Source organism: Eumetopias jubatus, unplaced genomic scaffold, assembly GCF_037043125.1.
Source record: "Eumetopias jubatus isolate StellerSeaLion01/CBP00866 unplaced genomic scaffold, mEumJub1_p1.0 scaffold_8, whole genome shotgun sequence".
Taxonomy (NCBI): domain Eukaryota; kingdom Metazoa; phylum Chordata; class Mammalia; order Carnivora; family Otariidae; genus Eumetopias; species Eumetopias jubatus.
Window position 1 is genome coordinate 29,071,152 of NW_028274814.1, and position 13,252 is coordinate 29,084,403.

At 41.4% G+C, this 13,252-nt stretch overlaps 1 long non-coding RNA gene across 3 annotated transcripts; it reads right to left on the reverse strand.

The window, feature by feature from the left end:
* Positions 1 to 435: 435 nt before the first annotated feature.
* LOC148163671 (uncharacterized) lies at positions 436 to 8,693 on the reverse strand. 3 transcript variants are annotated; one of them, XR_015768762.1, is made up of 5 exons: positions 8,561 to 8,693; positions 5,257 to 5,343; positions 4,357 to 4,594; positions 2,138 to 2,289; positions 436 to 1,584 (listed from the first exon to the last, which is right to left on the reverse strand). It is a non-coding gene; the product is annotated as an uncharacterized LOC148163671 (long non-coding RNA). The 3 variants fall into 3 exon arrangements; XR_015768764.1 differs by lacking the exon at positions 5,257 to 5,343; XR_015768763.1 differs by lacking the exon at positions 2,138 to 2,289.
* Positions 8,694 to 13,252: the final 4,559 nt, after the last annotated feature.

The following is a 13,252-nucleotide window of genomic DNA, read 5'->3' on the forward strand; positions in this document are numbered from 1 at the left end:
AAAGGCAGGCCATGTGAGTATACGGCAGGAAGGTGGCCAATACATATATTGTTGGTGAATAATATACTGTGAATAATGCTGCCATGAACATGGGATGACAAATATCTCTTTGAGGTCCTGTTTTCATTTCCTTTGGGTCTATAATATATATATATATTGGTACCAACCACTTCACAGCCAAGAAGAGAAATCTCACCAGATATCAACCTTGCCAGCCCCTTGATCTTGGACCTCACGCATCCAGAAGTCTTGGAGAATAAGTGTCTGTTGTTTAAGCCCTCTTTCCTTGATGTCTTGTTACGGCAGCCCTAGCTGACATCAACAAGCCCCAGTGGCTACCACAAGCACAGAGGCTGGGTCTCAGCGCGAGAAGCATCCTCAGCATTACACATCTTTTTTTCTTTTTTAAGATTTTATTTATTTATTTGACAGAGAGAGAGAGAGAGCAAGGGGAGGGGCAGAGGGAGAGGGAGAAGCAATCTCCCCACTGAGCAGGGAGCCCTCCGTGGGACTCCATCCCAGGACCCTGGGATCATGAACTGAGCCGAAGGCAGATGTTTAACCCGACTGAGCCCCCAGACGCCCCAGCTTTACACATCTTCACGAGATTCCAAGGGCATTACTCTGAGGTTTAGACCATCTATCAGATTAAAGGAACCTGGTAAAAACAAGCAAAAATCAGACACAAGTAAATGCTTCATTAAGGACTCCTCCTTGTCTACACCAAAAAGTATGTTCTAAGTGTTGTTTTCATACATTTCAGATGAGGATAAATAATCTAGGCTCCAGCTTTCGTCCCAACTTGTTTAACAAACAAAGATGCTGCCAAGTAAACTGTATTACTTCTCTCCATTTAGTGTGGAAATGATTTGATACAGAGACCGCAGCCTACCTACTGGCTGGGATTTCTATAGACTCTTCTTCTGGCTTGTCCTTGACTGTGCTTCTGGTTTCCTGCCCCTGGGTGGGGGCGGGGGGGGGGAGGAGCTGTCTTCTCCCCAACAAGAGTGGGCTGAGCATCTTTTTTATGCTCTTCCATCAAGGCTTTTATAGCTTTCAATGCTTTTCTTTTGCATATCAAAATTACCTTTTCACCTGGGTGCATTCCTCAGGGCACTGCACCCCCAGGTCTGTTCTAAAAAGGGCTGCCATGGCTTTAGGACAGGCAGAAAGCTTGCTACTAGCTGGGGAATTCATCATTGCCCAGTCTGGGCTGGGGCCAGGCTTTCCACCATGAGCACCTGACCAGGACCCTGACACAATGAAGCAGAGTGAACTTGAGGCAACTTGTCAAAGTTACAGCGGCAGATCTCAGGAAATAATAAAGCAAATATTAACTGAGCACTTATTATATGCCAGACACAGATACAAGTATTTAACACGGGGTACAGGTAGGGCAAAGGGAAGGGACATTTCATTTCAATCGTGGCTCAGGCCTGCAGAGCCTCAGGAAAAGGTGTCAAGTATTCTCTGCTCCAGAGTGAAGTCGAATCCAGACCACCTATGTAGGACTTGCAAGGTGGGGTCTGGAAACAGGTGTGGGGATGGTTTGCTGGTCCTCTGTCTCCTGGAGTGTGTGGGAACCTGGAAGTCAAAGAGAAGAGTGGAGGTAATTCTTTGAGAAAATTGTCGGCATTTCTTCAGGGGGTTACCTCTTCCCCACCGTACAACTTAGAGGGGCTTCAAGGGGACACCTTTGGTCAGGTCTCCTGGAGTTTGGGAGGTGTAGAGAATATGGGTGTGTGATGCCCACCCGTGGAATATAAAGGTGATGGCAGTGCTCGAGGCAGCAAAGGACCAAAAGAGGCAGAACTGTAGTAGGAGGTCCCTGTGCTTGCCCAGGGATGGAGGTGGTGCCAGGAAGCCTGGGGGTCCCATGAGCCAGGAGACTCAGCCCAAGAGAAGTGCCTAGGGAAAGTGACCCAGGAAAAGGTGCCTTGCTGAGGCCCAAGAAGAGGGAACAATGGTTCTGCACAACCCACACAAGAACCCCGTGACACAGTCTGCTGGGGACAGCCGCGAGCCAGAGAGTGTGGATGCTGGATCAAGATGGTACCAACCACGTCACCTCCTAATCCTCTCCCCTTCCCCAACAGGGCCAGGGATGAGTGTGGGGACAGGGTAGGAGGGGACTAACCGAGGAAAGGGGACGCTGCACCCTGCTCCGCCTCAGGCTTCCCGGTCTGAGTAGCACCAAGGGAAGGAGAGGCTCCCAATGGAGTAAGAGTTCTGAGTATGTGTTATGCTGAGCTGGACATTTTAACTGCTGAAACTGGAACATTCTTGTGTCTGAAATGGACCAGATGGGGACGTGAATTGGGGTTCCTCCAAAAAATAAAATAGAACTTCCATATGACCCAGCAATCCCAATTTGGGGTATAGACCCAAAGGAAATGAAAACAGGACCTCAAAGAGATATTTGTCATCCCATGTTCATGGCAGCGTTATTCACGGTAGCCAAGACATGGAAACAGCCTAAGTGTCTGTCAGTGAATGAAAACATAAGGACAATGTGATATATAGAAATATAGATATAGATTTATATATCTGTATATATAGATCTTTATCTTTATAATAGAATATTAGTCAGCCATGAGAAAGCAGGAAATCTGACCCTTCACAAAAATATGGGTGGATCTTAAGGGCATTATGTAAACTGAAATAAGCCAGACAGAGACAGCAGGGTAGGGGCCAGAAGGGGAGCTTGGTAAAACCTCTTACACTGTCTTAAAATTTCATCTATGAGATGAATAGGGTGTGAGGATCCGATGTATAACATAGTGACTATAGCTGATAACACCCGTATCATAGAATTGAAATTTGCTAAGAGAATAAAAAATGTTCTCACTGAAAAAAACGAACTAAACGAATGAAGTATCTGTTAACTAGATGGGAGAAAACCTTTCACACTGTATATCATTATGATGTACACTTTAAATATCTTACCATTTTATTTGTTCATTATGCTGCAATAAAGCTAAAAAAAAAAGAAAAAGAAAAAAAAGAACTTTGACAGCCCCACTTAGGAAAAAAAAAAGTACAGGTTTTGGAGTTAGACTTCATTTCAAACCTGGATCTTCCACTGCTAAGCTGTGTGGCCTGGCCCAGTTACTTGACATCTCTGGGCTTCTATTTCTGTATCTGTGAAATAGGTGTTAGCTTATTTATTCCCCATGATTTTCTCAGGAGGAAAGTATAATAGTTGTTGGTATTTTATGGATAAGGAGGTTGAGGTGTAGAGAGGTTCAGTACGGTTCACCTCTCAGTGTAGTGAGTAAGTGGGTGATTGGGATCCAGTTCAACCCTATGGCCTTATCCTTAACCGCCGCTATACGGCAGCCCACCAAACTGAAAGCCCACTGAGGCCAAAGTCCTGCTTCCACCTTCACTTTTTCTAAGTAGGAGAAATGGATCAAAGCTCCAGTGACATCGTCCATTAAATAGGGCCCATAATATCCATCCTAAAGACCTCATAGGACTTTTGTATGATTCAAATAGGATAGTCTTTATGAAAATACAGATTACAAATTGCTTTTAAAAAATAGACAATTATTATGGACTGAATGTTTGGGTCCCTCCAAAATTCCTTTGTTGGAACCTAATCCCCAGTGTGATGGTATTTGGAGGTGGGGCCTTTGGGAGGTGATGAGTCATGAGGGTGGGGCCCCCGTGATGGGATCAGTCCCACTGGGAGGCCAGGGAGCTATGCGTTCTGTCTCCACCGTGTGAGGACACCAGGAGAAGTTGGCCGTCTGCAGCCCACCAAAGGAGTTGCAGCGTGTATGATCTGAGCACTCTGGCGCCCTGACCTTGATGTCTGGACTCCAAAACGGCGAGAAATACATGTCTGTTGTTCATAAATCACCCAATCTCTGGTACTTTGTTATAGCAGCCCGAACAGGCTTAAGACAGCACCTAAATAATATTATTGCCTACTAAATGTATTGGTTTTCTCACCGGGAGTTTTATTCAGAGGAAAAAATGTAATGAAAGAAAGATAATGAAGGAATCTCTAATGATACTTAAGAGTTGTTTCCTTGGGGCCCTGACTCATCACTGGATTTAGCAACAACTTCATAATGTTTAACATCAATGGTACCATTTTTATTCTAATGAATATACAACGTTCAAGCCTCACTCCTTTGGACAGTAAATTTATGGCACGAGTGGAAGGCCACATCCCAAGCCCAAAAGACCCCAGCCAAAATGAACTGTTTTTGAAGGACTGGAGCTGTTTACAGAAATATCTTCATACAGTATTGTTTTAAGGAGTCCACACTTTGGGCTCAAAGAAATTGGAGGAGCCTATGTCTCAAGACCAGATATCACTATTTTATCTCTGGCTTTGCAACTCACACACATTCCCAAAGGCCGATAGAATCTTCCAGAGCCTCTTGGTCCTATCCCTGAGCATTTTGAAGATCACGGGCTGAAGCCTGTACATGGCCACAGGGCTTTCTGTGAAAGAAAGGTCTTGCCCCTTTACCAGAGTTGTCCAATGGAAATAGAATGCGAGCAGGAATGCCAGGCACAGATGTAATTTTCAATTCAAATAGTCCCAGTAAAGTAAGCCATGCACATGAGAGCCACATTTCTGTAGAAAGAAACAGGTGAAATTAATTTGAATAATATATTTTCTGTAATCAAATATATTCCAAGTTTGTCATTTCAGCATGCAATCAGCATAAAAAATATTGAGGTATTTTGCATTCCTTTTTTTCAGCCTAAGTCTTCAAAATCTGGCTTGTGTTTTTACACAGTGACAGCACATTTCAGTTCAGGCCAGCCACATTTCCAGGGCTCAATAGCCACATGTGGCTAGCGGCTTCCTAGTAAGTATTCCAGGCTAACGCTTACTACCGGGCTTTTCCTGGATCCAAGGGAACCCCCGCTGAAAACAGAATGTCAAGCCTGGAGGCAGTAAGACTCCCCTACAGAGTTATGGAACCCGCCGTAGAGATCATCTTGTACATGGCAACAGCTAAGAATATTAATATACAGTTGAACCTTGAACAATGTGGGGGGTTAGGGGTGCCGATGCCCCATGCAGTCAAAAATCCGTGTATAACTTTTAACTCTCCAAAATCTTTACTAATAATAGCTTACTGTTGACCCAAAGCCTTATCGATCACATAAACAGTTGATTAACACATCTTTTGTATATTGTATGTATTATATGCTGTATTCTTACAATAAAGTAAGCTAGAGGAAAATGTTATTAAGAAAATCATAACAGAAAATGCATTTATACTGTACCGTGTTTATCAAAAAAGTTCTGCATACGTGGACCCATGCAGTTTACACCTGTGTGGTTCAAGGGTCAGCTCCATAGTCATCGGAAGGCTACATGGGGTAGAATTTGCAATTCACATAATTTTTCACTGATAAGAGGAGAGTATTGTGTTGACCCATCCATTCTACAACAGAAAGCATGTTGGGTTGAAGAGCATAACCTCCTTAATTTCTCAATTCTCCAATATGAGGACAAGTTTAAGTTCGCAGATTTGCTGCAAATTCAACTTCTCAGGGCCAGAATCTTTATTACAAGAAACAGCTTTCCTAATCTGCAGGGAACTGGTAAAGGTCAATATTTTGGTTACTTTCTTTGACTGACAGAGAAGCTATACTCTCTGTACAAAGTGAATTGTCATTCTATTGAAATAGAGAATGGACATCTTTTTGTGGAATTGGTTATGTGCTCTATGTGTTTTTTTTTTTCTTGTTGTGCTTAGCGGTTCTTATTATTTTTATTAGATTTTGTTTTGGATCTCTATGATGGCTTCTTTTTTTTTAAGATTTTTATTTATTTATTTGTCAGAGAGAGAGCACAAGCAGAGGGAGCAGTAGAAGGAGAGGGAGAAGCGGGCTCCTCACTGAGCAAGGAGCCCGATGTGGGACTCGATCCCAGGACCCTGGGATCATGACCTGAGCCGAAGGCAGACGCTTAATGACTGAGCCACCCAGGCATCCCTGATGGCTTCTTTATTACCTGAAAACCAGTTTGTTGATCTACCTTTTTTTTTTTTTGTCGATCTTTCCTTTAAAACAGGTTACACCATCTGAGTGCTTATTTCTCTTGGCAACTATGAGGTAATTAGGAAATTTACCCTTTCCATTCAAATTCATATGAAGGCTTTATTTCCCTGTGTGTCAGAAATGTTCCCTGCAATTCCTTTCTTGATATTCAAAAAATCTGTGAAGATGCCCAAATATCTCCAGCTCTCTCCAGAAAGGTGCCATTTGGGTAATTCCTGATCACACTGTTGATGTTGGTAAGTCAGAACCATTTTATCCACTGAATGCAAGCAGTCCTTCGAAAAGAGTTTTATTTCTTTAAGTTCCAAGATGATTGTTCCCTTCCCCAACTTGCCCATACACCACAGTCAACTTGTATGCCTCCCTGCCTACAGAGAGATCAGTCAATAAGTAATCCAAAAGCAGAGAACAATCACAAAACTATTTAATTTCACGTTGCACCAAATTATGTGTTTGGGTTTGTTGTTTGTGATGTTGCCTAAGATTTACTGTGCTTTTTTTTTTATTTTGCTCAGATTGTTATTAACATTAAATCATGTTCCTCAAGCATCTACCAATTGAAAATAAGTGAATGCAAGGTTTCCCAAACATAATCAACAGAATGGCTAATCAAACCAAGAATAATCAAGAGCTCACTGTATTATCTCCCCTTTTTCATTTATTTGTGAAAAATCTACTGAGCACTGCTCTGGTCAAGGCATGGTGTTAGTCTCTGTGGTTCTGTTTTCAGGAGCTCACACTTTGGTAGAAGATACAAGGCAGGCAAATAAGTGACAAGCGTGGTAGACAGTGATAGTTTTGTGAGAGAGACAGAGAAAAAATTGTCTGCCATGGCAGTTCAAAGAGAGTAGAGAGGCATCAGGGGAGGTTATGCTTGAGACAGCATTTGAAATAGGTGTGAAGCAGCAGGACTGGATTTGGACGTTGGGAGGTAAGAAGTAAACAAATACCAGGCAGAGGAAGCGGGGTTCATCTGAAAGCAAGTCACGGGCTCTTGAAGAAACTATATAACTGTGTGCTAATTTAGAGCACTCCTGGTCTGTGCCTAAGACTCTGGGAACAAGGGGCGCCTGGGTGGCTCAGTCCGTTAAACGTCTGCCTTCAGCTCACATCATGATCCCAGGGTCCTGGGATCAAGCCCCGGTCAGGCTTCCTGCTTCTCCCTCTCCCTCTGCCCCTCCCTCCTGCTCATATTCTCTCTCTCTCTCAAATAAATAAAGAAAAAAAAAATTAAAAAAAACCTCTCTTTCAAATAAATACATAAATAAATAAATTTTAAAAAGACCGGGAACATGAAAAAAAATGCACTGCTCACAAAAGAGCAAATTGTTACTTATTTAATAATGAATTAATTATTGGGACCATCCCCAAGATAAATGACTTTTGTTTATGTAACTCACATGATACTAAAATCAGCAAAGTATTGGCCCTCCCCTCCCACAGACTTGTTGAGGCTTTCTTGTTACTTGATTATGTGTTTGAGTTATAAAACGCATAATACTACCCTTTAGAAGGGAAGCGTAATTTCCACTCCAAACATTTGTTTTGTGTTCATGTAGTTGGTGGCAGACACATGCACACACACTCATGATGATGATTATCTCTAGCATAGTCAACATTTCTACTAAATGTATTTCTGAAGGGAAATAAAGTCCTAGTAAATATATATACTTGAGCTGGTAAGATGTCTGAAAAATTAGTACCTTTCTTTGATGCTTTCAATGCAAAAACGTCTGCTTTTGTAATTAATGCCTTCATTTAATCAGTAATGGATCAAGTTGGCCTATGCATAGGAGGGCCAGAAAAAAAAAATCGCAGCAGTATGCTAATGAAACGGTAATGAAGGGGATCAGGACATGCCACCCCAAAATATGCCACTTTGGTATAAGGATTATTTTGAGCTTAAGGCAACTGAGAAACAGCAGATTCAGGAGGAACAGGCTGTGCTCTTCTTTCCTGCCTAAAACAGGGCATATGTTTCCATGTGTAAAAGTGTCTCCCTCTCCTATAGCAGGAAGAAGAGAATGGGTCTTCATCACCACAAAGGACACACCAACTTGAGTCTGCATAACAAATATTATTAAATAACTGTTTATCTTCCAGCTGTTTCCCCCATATATTTACTGCTCCTAGGAGCCAAATCCCTTTTCCTTTGTCTAGTCACTTCTCCACAGCTTATTACCCTTTGTTAAAATGGCCTATAAACTCTCAAGCCAAACTGCTTCTTTCAGTTTTCAAATCTTTTCTGTGAAGCTCCCATGTACAAACAAAATAAACCTTTTCTCCTATTTCTCTGTCTTTTACCAGTTTAATTCACAGGCCCCAGTCACCAAACATAAGAGGATAAAGGAAAATTTTTTCAACACCCCGACACTGGTGACATCAGAACCCAATAAATGTTTGTTCAAAGATACTGACCAATAGCCTTAAGATACACTCTTATAAGCCAGGTAATTATTAGCTGTAGCGGCTGAGCCTGGGAGGTTTATTTGTGACACACAGCCCAAGTGCAAACGTAAGTTACCTTTTAGAGGCATGTTCCAAGAACAAGTCTTCTGATTGCATTGCTGCATCTTCTCTGCTGTTCTCCAATGCCCCTTAACTCAGACGACCAGAGAACAGTTTAACCTTTTCTCTTTCTGTTTTTCACATATACATGTTCTAGCTGATTAGCAGGATGATGGAAAGTATCTGTGGTTTGCTGAGCTGGGTTGGGCAGATCATAAATCTCCCCTTATTGGGCCTCCAGAACTGAAGGGCTTCCTCTCAACCCAGAAACACATCCTGCCATTGGAAGATTTGAAGATGCATGCAAAAAAAAAAAAAAAAAAAAATCCTTTTTTTTAGGTTTTGTTTCCCAGGCAACTGCTCTCAATTCAAGATTGAATGAGAACAAGAGAATCCCCCAGAGGCACTTCTGTCCCTCACTTCCTCTCATCCTCTTTCCCGCAATAAAGCTGTAAACTCTGAGGACCCAGGATGCTACCTTCCCTTGGAGAACGAAAGGAGATGCAAGGGATAGTTCAGGAATGACGCTGAATCCACTAGGATAAAACGCCTACTGGCAGGCGATACGTTCCAGAAAACTTCTGTGTCAGGTGGACAAAGAAGAGGCACAAGCTGACCAGTTCTGAGCCATTCTGTCATTTGTCACAACCTTGAAACAGCAGTTCATCTCAGTGGATAATGGGACAGGAAGGCTGGCCTTTTCAGACCTACAAAGTAAAGCCTTGGTGTCTGCATGAAAACTATGTTGCCACCAGGGTGCTACAGCACAACACGAGCCATAGGTGTCCACTGATGGAACCTCCTGTCATTTGCATCATGAGGAGCCTGAAAGCACCAGGAATTTGGCAATCGTCTTGGCAGTCAGTACTGACTTGGAGATTTTCCAATAGTCTCGGGACCTATTAAACGTATGTAATCCACACATATCAACCATGAAAACAGTCTTTGTCCTTGTGCTTAGAATGTAAGGGGCACTCCTCCCTGGAAGAGCGTGCCTCCCACCAGAATCCCTCTCACCTTTCCGAAACGAGGCTGAGTCTGGGGAGGGGGCATGGGGAGGAAAACATTTTAAATGTGTTATTTCAAGATTTTTCTTTTTCAGTGTGCTCATGGCACAAGGCTTCTGATATACAGCTTGAGGATCATATGCCCAATTCGTCATTTGAAAACAAAAGTAGCTGTTGAGTGGCTGGGCATTAGACATTTTCTAGGTGGCTAAAAGGTACAAACCTGTCCTTTAAAAGAAAGACCCAGTTGAAAAATATTTTTATTTTTGATGGGTATTAAAGAGGGCACGTTCTGCATGGAGCACTGGGTGTTACAGGCAAACAAGGAATCATGGAACACTACATCAAAAACTAATGATGTAATGTATGGTGATTAACATAACATAATAAAAAAAATTTTTTTAGCAGGTTTTCACTCTTGCCCCCCATCTATCACTACTTCTACCAACTATATTTCTGAAAAATATTCCTAAAAATTCCTAATTTAGAAATTCCTTTTAGTGATGAAGCTTGTATAAGAAGAGAGGTTTGGAGACATGCGTTCTAGATTATTCTAGGAAAGTATTTATGACTTTTTTTCTGAATTTCAAGATTTCTTGCTCTCTTATCCTGATAAAATCAATCTATGTATTGCTTCCCTGTATTCACTACTGAACTACAAAATTAGAAATGTCATCAAATTAGTCATTTTCCAGCCATTTTTCATTTTGGTTTTTTGCTGTCTTCCAATGGCCTGTTCCATTAGATTGACAGAATTAGCTATTGAACTTTTCACTCAACACAATTTTCTTTTTAGCTCAAGCTGTTTTCCCCAAAGTCACTTAGAAGACATTTTGGATTATCCCTCGCCCTCAGCCACCCCCACATTTCTAAACCTCTGTGTAAGCCCATTCGAATTGCCCAGTCACTGTCTAGACTCTAGACATGTGGGGATGGGGAAAAAGGGGAGGGTGTCTTCCATTTTCCAAATGCAGGACTGTCCTTGCTCCTTTCCTTTGCGTTATTTTGATTTGACTATATAAATAATAAAATAATTTAGGAATCCAGGAAGCTTTTCTCCAAGCAACATTTTGGTAGTGTAAGTATCAGGCCTTATGTAGCATGGAATGCCTACAGAACGTCAGGTCTGTATGTGAAAGGAGGTTCCAGGGGAATGTGACAGTACAAGGGACATCCCCAAGGAGTGGGAGGGAAGACAGCAAGGTGACCCAGGACAGTCGGGATGGCACGTTCATAACACGAACAGGAAATAGTACAGATTCGCCAGTTGGGATGTTCCCATTTAGTGTAGCGAAAATTAATGTTCTTTTTTAAACCCAAGAATGCCAGTACTCTCTTGGTGTTTATTCTATCCTCGGGACAACTAATTTCGCAAAATCTCCAGTAGAAAACATCATGGCAAGCAAAGAGGTCAAACAAGAGGACAAAGAAGAGGAAAGAAATGGGATAAAAAGTATAAACCATGAGTGAATCAACGAGAAAGAAATGTAAGGATAAAAAAGAGAGTGAATATAAAGATGCCTCAGAAATCTGCAAGAGCAAGATCCCCCCATCTGTATAAGACAAAGTTAAAGAAACAGAAGTTGTTCTGATGATGCTATACATTACAAATGCCAAAGATTAAAAACTGCATGATTTCACACACTCTGACCTTCCGTTCTGGCGTTTTGCTCAAAGTTTCTGGGCACACATGTCTGTGAGCAATTCCAGAATTATACATTGCAATGTAAGAAGCTCAGAATTTTATATCTGGTAGGGGTCTTGGAAAGGATTTAGTTCAAACCCCTGAGGATACAGATAAAGAAAGTAAGAAACGCTTTCCCAGACCCGGAAATCCATTCCCTTCGTTCCAATTCAAGGAGAACAGATGAGGGTTATGGTAATGGGATGAGGCACACGGTGGGGGCGTTGGTGACTGTGGGTGAGGCCAGTGTTGGCTCAGCAAGCTATTATCTTTGCAGACCCGGCAGTTAGAGCAGTATCGCTCTCCGGAACATCAGCCTCAAATTGAAAATCATGCATCTTTCGCAGAAGCCATCTTACTTTTGGAAATTTAGAGTCAGATGGGACAATCGCATCAGGTTCTGGAGTGAGATTTCTTCTAAAACCTTAAGGCACCCCTTTACAGAGCAAACTAATCTAAAACGCTTTTGAAATTACTTGAGTCTGGACTCAAAAATATTTCAGGCTTTTTATTTACAAAGAAACTATTTTAAGATAGGATCCAAATATTTTTTTCCTATAAATCTGTCTGAACTGTTTTTGAGACCATTAGCCAATTTTCAAAGAATTTTCCTGTTTAGCAAAGGGAAGGTTTGAAATATTTTTAAAACTGCAGAGTTAAAAAATTTTTCAAAAACATGTTCTCCTCTGAAAGCTGTTTTTGTTAGTGCCCATGGTTTTCCCATATGCTTGTGTATATTATAAGAGTTTATCACCTATCTTAGGCTAAAGAGAAGTCTATAAAAAGGCCGTTACACTTTCCAAAGTAAATATTTTTCCCATTACAAAAATAATATTCAAAAAAGAAAGTTCAAAAAAAATACAAATATAATTAGAAAAACATGACTCATAACTTAATCATTGTCAACATTTAATTATGTTTTCTTGTAGGGTAATTCTCCAACACGTATTTCTTTTGGCTACAATTGTCATAAAATCGAGTTTAAAAAGAAACTGAAGATAGGATGTTCCTAGGTGGTGAGGGACTTGGATTATCTGGAAAACATCTCGATTTTTCCTGCTTCAGAGTGTCTTTAAGGGCTACCAACTGGTTTACCTAATACTTGTGGTGTTTTACTACTGTTTGTGTCAAGCATCTTACAGCAGGCTTTTAAAATGTGTTTCTGTCCATAAAATCTCTGCCTTTTATTTTGTCTCTTCTTTTCTTTAATATTGAGTCTTCACTGGAGTGTTGAACTACCAGAGTACCACTTCACAAAATTGTCCCTCCCTCGAAAGAAACCAAACAGCTATCTAGCAAGGAAGGAGTGGGTTTGAAGGGAAATGAGAATCAGAAAGAACAGCCCACAGCCAATGAAGAAGCATGAATTCATTAGTAAAGTATTTCTTCCCTGGAAATGTTCTTAGACAGAATGGTAACTGTCTGTAAGAAAGATGTTGTCAATGTAATGTAGCAATTGGTGTACATTTTTATCCCATAGAAAGGATACATTTTGCAAATCAGGTCACACCCAGTGGGTGTTCAGACTTGAGCACCTTCCTTCAGAAGAGCCCCACTGGTCTGTGGCTTGCCCATGAAGATGACATGGTGGCAAGATGGTAGAGCAATGGTGGATAAATGAGTGAAGGTATTTGGTCTGGAAGTAGAGGGCGCTCTCCCGAGCTGTACCAGTAGACTTCAGCCATCTGAGAGACCAGTGTGCTAAAGGAGTGTCAGCTTTTTTTCTGTGTGACTCCAAAACCCAGTATGTGGATTCATCAAAGACTAGAAATCAGCTCTCTAAAATTAATTTGTTTCTAAATATTGAGATTTTCCCAAACGTCAGGGTATGCCTTGTCCATGGTTCTATCCCGGAAAGTTTAATAAGCAGTTGCTAAGCAACCATCTAACTAGAATGTTCTAAAGAGAATTTCTACCCTAGGTTGTACATTCTAGGGGGTTATACTGTTATGTCTCTAACGTGCCTTCAACTCCCAAACTCAAGGATACATGTTACTGCTGAAAAGATCTCTACATC